The 8,649-nt window shown below is 42.3% G+C and overlaps 1 non-coding gene across 1 annotated transcript; it reads left to right on the top strand.

Annotated features, from left to right (window-relative positions):
- Positions 1–577: 577 nt before the first annotated feature.
- Positions 578–652, top strand: Trnas-cga. Its single transcript has one exon. It is a non-coding gene; the product is annotated as a tRNA-Ser (tRNA).
- The last annotated feature ends 7,997 nt before the right edge of the window (positions 653–8,649 follow it).

Here is an 8,649-nt window from a genome sequence, read left to right as displayed (position 1 = left end):
CCTTTCTGTCAGAGTTCACGCAGGCATAAAGGAGAAGGATGGACTCATCCTATATTAATGTAAACTGAAGGTATCCGGATGCTTTTGATCTAACAATGAATGTATTTTCTGTTGAAGTGTAGCTTTTTAAGTAATGAAGCCGACAATAATATTGTAAGCAGAATTATCCGATTTCAAGATTTTGGTACATTAACAGCAAACGGTGATGAAAGTAAAGAGTAATATCCTATGTAACGGTGGATGATTATTTTTCTTCGACGAAGAAACGCAAAGGAAGTAATGCTAGATGTACTGGCATCAACGAACGCACTAAATACGTTTTATTATTAAGAACTTTTAGCATTGCAGCGCGTCAGCAATTGTAAGTATCGAAACAATTATGAAAAATCCGCCTCGATTGCACAAACTACCTGGTGTTTACCTACGTTTCAGCGTGGATAATCACGCCTTCTGCAGAACAAATATATATATCAGCTTCCAGAATGAGATTTCCACTCTGCAGCGGAGTGTGCGCTGATATGAAACAATGAGACGAGATACTGGCAGAAGTAAAGCTGTGGGTACCGGGCGTGAGTCGTGCTTCGGTAGCTCAGTCGGTAGAGCGCTTGCCCGCGAAAGGCAAAGGTCCCGAGTTCGAGTCTCGGTCGGGCACACGGTTTTAATCTGCCAGGAAGTTTCATATCAGCGCACACTCCGCTGCAGAGTGGAAATCTCATTCTGGAAACATCCCCCAGGCTGTGGCTAAGCCATGTCTCCGCTATATCCTTTCTTTCAGGAGTGCTAGTTCTGCAAGGTTCGCAGGAGAACTTCTGTAAAGTTTGGAAGGTAGGAGACAAGATACTGGCAGAAGTAAAGATGTGGGTACCGGGCGTGAGTCGTGCTTCGGTAGCTCAGTTGGTAGAGCACTTGCCCGCGAAAGGCAAAGGTCCCGAGTTCGAGTCTCGGTCGGGCACACAGTTTTAATCTGCCAGGAAGTTTCATATAACAGCTTTCCTAAATAGGCATAGTCAGAGGCTAAAATCAACACCTACAGTGGCAAAACCCCATAATTTTTTTTTACAAATACACGGTACATATGTACCAAGTCAATAATATTACTTATCTCAACCCTGTGTGTGCTGCCTCGCCCCAGCCAACGTACGATGGCCACAGGTTCTCCACCGAACTGAGGCACCGCAGTCTGCCCACATGTGCGGCTATCGAAATCACTGCGCATGCGAGCGGCCAGGAAAAGCTCTTTTTATGCATCGGAGCTGAATTACAAAGTTAACACGGATCGAGACCTAACTGTTTGCCAAAAGTTGTCGCACAAATAGAAAATTGAGCAAATGATAAAAGCGGTGATGCGGGAATTAAGACATATTTAAGAGCAACGCACAACAACCTTTGTGCACAAAGGTTGATTTTTCATAATTATTTAGTTTTATTATTACGAAAATTTGCTATTTACTTACGCTAGTAATGACCTAAACGGGATAGAAACGGTTTATCAGCTACAGAATTATTTCTTTACCATCACTTTGTAAGGGGTCCGCAGGCCCTTACTGCTAGGTTTGCACTCACACAGGTCGACAGGGCAACTATCGATTAGTGTGTCGGGTCGCGAGAGCGAGAGTTGAGTCAAGTCAGTGCGTGTTGTAGGTTCCCGCGAGGCGGGCAGAGCCGAGCAGAAGCCAGCAATTGATAGAAATTACCGACAAAGGGAGTGGCCATCGCCGCGGTTCAACCCCTTTGTGTTAGTATTATACGGGAAAGTGAAAAAGTATAATTACTAGTGTGATTCAGTGACATTTTTGTGCCGATATTTGTATTTTCGCGTCTACCGCGCCGGCATTATTTGGATTGCAGTGTTGGATTGCAGTGTTGGATACAGTGATTAAAATCTGCGTGTGAAGATAATGAATAACAAAGAGGCCTGTGCTGAGATTAGCCGTTACTAATTTTGTACGACTAAGGCAGCGGCTGTCTCCTCACTTTGAGTTTTTGTGGTGAATATAGGTTGTTGATTAATGAAGCTGTGTTGTCGTTCTTCTTGGCACCAGACATTTCTTTATTACAGCATTTGAGAAGGACAAAATGGAATGTAACATCTCCGTAGCAGTCCAATCCGATTGCCAGCCCCATTAGGTACACGGTCACATTAATTATTGTCTATTTGGGCTGCTATCATATCCCGATCGAGCGGGATAAGTCGTAAGATCAAACAAGGGTGTTACACCCTTGGCTTACCGTGAAAGGACTAGTGCAATTTTCGGACGAGTAGTAAAGAACAATAGATAATTTTACCTTGCTTAACGCAAGAAAGTGTTTTTTCAATTTGGATCGAGACAGAGTAGGAACTGTAAAATCGCGACAAGGAACAGTGCATTTTTGAACAATACGAAGTAATAATATCTTACGATTGTGACTAAACTGTTTTTTCTTGCCATATTAAATAGGGCAATAGTGTCAATAAACTGTGTTATAATGCGCAAATGCATAAATCCGCGCGAAAAATTGTGAAAAGTGAACGCCAAAGAAAGACACGCGTGAACAGTAAAATAGCAAAACGAGCCAAGAATTCGTCACGAAAGTTTTTAAAGAAGTGTTTAGCGGTAGTATTTTGACTGAAATTGCTTTTCGAATAGTGAAAATCGGACAGCTTCGTGTGGACCCATAAACTGCTATGCGGACGACAATGTATTGTGGCGACGCAATTATTGAGCGACGTCACGCAGATCCGTGTAGCAGTTGCACCAAAGAGCTTCGATCCGCGAGGTGATTTCACATGACATCCCACCATGGAGCGGCCGGCTGAGCGACGCGACTTCGAGACACCGAGCGCAGTCCCGGCACCTAGCGGCCAAACTACAAACTACGCCCGCCTGCAGCGCCACGGAGCGGCCGACGGAGAACTACGACGACTTGCAACAGCAGTGCAACCTCACGCAGCTCCAGCGGCAGTACAGCGCCATGCCCACCTCAAACGTCAAAACATCGTGACTCGCGGTAATGTCAGTTGGTGAGTGAAGACGACTGGTTGACATAACATTAAATTGCGGTGTGCAGTCTTCGCGATAAATAAACAATTTTTAACTGATATTCACATTAGGACAAGTGCCCAATTGTAGTAATTTCCGAAAAATTTGCGAAGCATACTCTGAAATATAGCATACTTATTTATGCACACTGCACTGTCTAAATGGTAATTATACAGATATGCTCATTGTTTTTGGGGATTTTACATTTATAGATTTTATGAGTGTTGTGATTATCTTGTTTAAAACATTTTTACATAAACTGTGTATGTGGAAGTTGTTATTGGAAATTATTAGGTTTTTGAGAGTTGTTGTGTTCGATGCTCTTGCATATTGTATCAGTTGAGGGATTAATTGAATAATACTTCAGGTACTGTTTGATTAGTTTTATGGTAATTAGGAGTGTTATGGGTTACTAGAGGTTATTCTATATTACTTACCTGTGCATTAAAAATAAACAAACATGTCTACTGAAGATAAGCAGGTTTGTGAGGCAGTAGTTGAAAGGAAAGGGATAGGACAGGAAGACAGAGATGATTCGGGAATCAGTGATTATGGAGTGTCATTAGATAGCCCATTAGCACATTCAACCAGTTATCCCGAGACACCGGGACAAACAATGAGAAATAAGCCAGTTTCAGGGGATGCAGATATACGATCGATGTTGGCAGCCTTGCTAAAAGAAACTAGAGAGAGGGAAGAAAAGTTCCACAAATCACTAAAGGGTTTACAAGAAACTAACACATCATTAGAGAAAGGTTTACAAGAAACTAACTCATCATTAGAGAAAGGTTTACAAGGAACTAATGCATCGTTAGAGAAGAGTGCACAGGAAGCTAGAGAAAGGGAAGAAATATTTCGCAAATCATTGAAGGAAGATTTGCAAGAAACTATAGCACAAGAGATCAAAACATCGCAGATGAAGATGGAATGTAATCTGAAGAAGGAAATACAGGAGCTACAAGAACAGTTGAAAATGGATATCAATGAGAGAGAGAATAAGCTGCAGAAGAGTATAGACCAAGTCCAGGGAGACGTGGAGAAGGTGGATGGAAAGTTAACAAAAAAGATAGAAGACGATATTGAAGAAACGAAAGCCGAATTGGGAGAAAGAATCAACAAAGTGGAAACAAATTGCAATCATCGAATCGCCGAGGTGGCGCAGATGCAGAAACAATGCAATGATGCGGTTAAGGGGATAGGATATAGGCAAAACCAACTAGCTGTCAATCTGAGAAATGCCATAGCCGTGCAACAAGAAGAGGATAACAAGAGGGTTGAAATGGGAGGTCAGGCAGTTACAACAGGGAGTGCAGCAATTGGAGAGCAAGACAGAAGAAATTGATAAACGAATTAGCAACGCCACCTTAGCCATTGGGGGAGGTAAGGTCGTTACATTGATGAGCAGTGATAATCGATGCGTCCAAAATAATACAGGGCAGAAATTTAGACCGAAAGGAGGGTTGCACCCAATAATATTTATGAAATGGCTAAAAGGAGTTTTCCCAGCACATCTTAAGGACTCAGACAAGATTCAATTTGCTATAGATAGAATGGAAGGTGAGGCCTTCACTTGGGGGGTCAGGAAGAAGGAAGGGACTACTAGTTATGATCAGTTTGAAGAGGAATTCTTGAAGAAATACTGGTCCAAAAGCCATCAATGTGCAGCAATTGAGGACCTACTCCATCGCAAGTCACTTAGTACATGGAGAGGAACGTTGAGAGAGTTTGCCGAACATTTGTGGGAATTGAACGAGACCCTGGAACAACCCCTGAGTGATGACGTAATGATATCTGCGATAAAAAGAAGATTGAATCAGAAAATGCAAGAAACTGTATCTGGGAGCCTAATTAAAAATAGGGCGGCTTTGATGGAGATACTGGAAGAGTTGGAATCTGTTCGATCACAGGGACACAATCAAGCTAATGATCAAAACCGAGGGGGAGGTAATGACCCAAGGAATCATTTTGGTAATTCGTCTAATTATAGAGGAAGAGGTGGTGGTCATAGGTACAGGAACCATGGTGGTGAACGTCAATGGAGAAATGATTGGAGAAGGAGTGAAGAACCAAGAGATCATGAGAGAAGATGGGATAGGCGAATGAATGACACGGTGCATATAGAAGAAGTGGAGAGACCGGAAAACTGAATGATACTCCAGATGAGGTCCGATCGGGAGTGAGAGCTACGAGGACCAGGGTAAACCTACTAAGACAGGACAATGGTAGAGACCTAAGAGAAGATCTACTGGAGGAAAGAAGTGGGATTCCCAAAGAACCCATGCTACCCATGATAGGGATCAAGTTATGTGGACTGAATATCGAGGCATTAGTCGATACAGGAAGTGAAGCATGTGCAGTATCCAAAAGGTTATATGAACAGATACTAAAAGCAAATATTAGCTTGCCTAGTTTCCCAGTGAGTGGAGTGAGAATTGTGAACGCGTTGGGTGCAAGGAGTAAACCTATTAAAGAACAAGTGTTGATTACCTTCGAGATAGAAGGAGAAGAATACGAAACAACATTTTTGGTGGTGGCTGGATTGAACACATCAATTATTTTAGGGATAGATTGGTTGAATGAAGTTGATGCAGTAGTGAGTTTTGATGAAGGTACTATCAAGGTCAAAGGAAGAAAGGGAGAAGAGAAGAGGTTAAAGTTTGCTGAGGGGAGTGCAATCGAAGAAGAGGAAGAATTCAGAAGAGTAAATTTGTGTCATGAGGAGGAACCCACCACGGGATACGGGGAAGAGGAACTAGGAGGAGAAGTGTTGATATACCTTGAGGGATTAGCACGAGAGGATAAGCATAAAGAGGATAAGATCAGGAAAAAGTTGGAGGAGATGACACACCTAGATGAGAGGACTAAGAAGAAATTAGCCACAGTATTATACAGGCGTTGTAAAGTATTTTCTCAACGGCCAGGTATCATGAAAGGGGTAGAGTGTAAGCTAAAGATAAAGAACCATAAACCGTTCAATATAAAACAGTATTCCATTCCCCAGGCGAAACGAAGAGCAGTAGATGAAGAAATACAGAGGATGATGGACCTTGGTGTTATAGAAAGGACCAATAGTCAATACAACAACCCCCTATTTGTCGCTGATAAGAAGGATGGAAAGGTGAGGATAGTTTTGGATGCACGAACAGTGAACAAAATCATCGAACCGGAGAGGGACAAACCAGAGACTATAGAAGAACTGATTCAAAAATTCCGAGGAGCAAAGGTGCTTAGTAGTATCGACTTGACTGCTGGTTACTGGCAGATACCATTGGCCACAGAGTCTCGCCAGTATACGGCATTTACTTATGGAGGAAGGTGCTATCAATTTAGGGTGTTGCCGTTTGGACTTAATGTGTCAGTGTCTGAATTTATAAGAGCGATGGATAAGATACTAGGCGAGGAGTTACTTAAGAAGGTCACTGTCTACGTGGATGACCTCTTGATAGCAAGCGAATCATGGGAAGAACATTTGAATAGACTGGATGCAATCTTGGCAGCTTTTGAAACCGCAGGGGTAACTGTAAACCTGGACAAGTCGGAATTTGGCAAATCAAAGATAAAATTTCTGGGCCATATAATATCTGAGGAGGGTATCTATCCTGATCCTAGTAAAATGGAGGCTATTAGAAATTTTCCGAACCCCCATAGTAAGAAACAGTTGCGAGCATTCTTCAGGGTTTGTGAGTTTTATAGACAATTTGTCAAAGGATCTGTACTTAATGCCCCGAGTATGAGGGAATTGACTAAGGCGAGGATGCCATGGCATTGGAGTGCAGAGTGCCAAACCGAGTTTGAGAATATCAAGGAAGCACTATATAGTGCGGATATATTGTACCACCCGGATTTTTCCAAGGATTTTTATTTAGGAGCAGACAACTCTGACTATGGACTAGGAATACATTTGTACCAAATAGAGAGGAGTGGAAATGGTGAGAGTGTAAGAACAATAGCGTTCGGTAGCAGAAGTTTAAATGCTTGGGAGAGGAAATATTCGATTACTGAGAGGGGGGCATTGGCAATTGTGTGGGGGTTTAAGCGTTTCCGGTACTATTTGGCCGGGAGGCATGTGAAAGTCGTGACTGACCATAAGGCCCTTACATTTCTGACTACAAGCAAGTTGAGGCATAGCAGACTAATGCGATGGTCCCTGGCATTACAGGACTATGACTTCGAGATAATTTAAGAACCAGGAGCAACACACATAATACCTGATGCTCTGTCAACATTACCAGCTTACTCAAGAGGAATGTTGGTGGACAGGCCGGAAGGAGATGGAGTTAGAATTAACCTGATGAGGGGAGTACAGTATGAAGAATGCATAAGGAAGTTCCTAAAGAATGTGCGTAGGGAACAGAACGAGGACGAGAAATTAAAGACAGTTAAAAACAAATACAGGTGTGCAGGAGAGGAAAGAATTCGCACATTTTATTATATTCACAATGGGATACTTTATAAAAGGAACACGGAGAGTGAGGAGAACTGGAAACTCTGTGTGCCTGAGCATGTGGTAGAAAAATTAATTTGGTATACGCACTATAGTAATGCGCATTATGGACCGAAGAAGTGCCTGGAAAAGTTGAAATTAGATTGTGCATTCAACAACATGGGAAGGCATATACGTAAAATACTGAGTACATGTGACACCTGTCAAAAATCTAAAACGACTACAGTACAGCACAAAGGATATATGCATCCAATTGTACCAACAGCAATTAAGGACATAGTTGCAGTGGATCTCTTTGGGCCACTTCCTGCCTCACCAGGGAATTACACACAAATCTTAGTAGTGGAAGAACTGGTTTCCAAGTACATAAAATTTTACCCACTGAAGAAAGCTACTAGTAGAGCCATCATTAACCATTTTGAGAAAAACTATTTTCAAAAGGTGTGTATTCCTAAGCGAATTTTGAGTGATAATGGGTCACAGTTCAGGTCAAAGGTATGGACAGAGACGCTAAGTGAGCACGGAATAGAGCAAATTGCCATTTCTAGGTACAGGCCAGCTTCTAACCCAGCGGAACGAACAATGAAGGAATTGAACCGTTTATGCCGAACCTACTGTCATAGGAAGCATGGTTCATGGAAAGAATATCTGGAAGAATTTGAGCGGGTTAGGAATCACCTCCCACATGATTCTACAGGGTTTGCCCCATGTGAAGTATTGCTCAATCAAGAACCCGATAGTATTTTTCGTGAGTTGGTAGTCTACCCACCAGGAAGTTCATTGACCTGGGAAAGGAAATTGGAGCTGGTGGAAATAAGTATGAAGGAGAAGGCTAGGAAAAGACAGGAAAGACACGACAAGCTAGTGAAACCGATAACTTACCGAGTGGGAGACATGGTATTAGTAAAGGTTCATGCTATATCAAAGAAAATAAACTCTGAAATACATAAGTTTAACCACGTTTATAAGGGACCGTACAGGATTATAAAAATTGGTCATCCTAACACTGTGGAGTTGGAATATGCACGGACAAAGAGAGTGCATGGTAAGGAGCATGTGGAAAACATAAAAAGGTACTACTCCCACGAGAGCAGAAATGACCCAGATGAGGAAGAGGAACTCGATTAGGGCCAATGTTTGAACTGAGAGTGTTCAAGCTCCTTGATTTAGTGGGGAAGGACATGG

This window comes from Schistocerca piceifrons, chromosome 1, assembly GCF_021461385.2.
Source record: "Schistocerca piceifrons isolate TAMUIC-IGC-003096 chromosome 1, iqSchPice1.1, whole genome shotgun sequence".
NCBI classification, from domain to species: domain Eukaryota; kingdom Metazoa; phylum Arthropoda; class Insecta; order Orthoptera; family Acrididae; genus Schistocerca; species Schistocerca piceifrons.
This window is presented reverse-complemented; position numbering and strand designations above follow the sequence as displayed.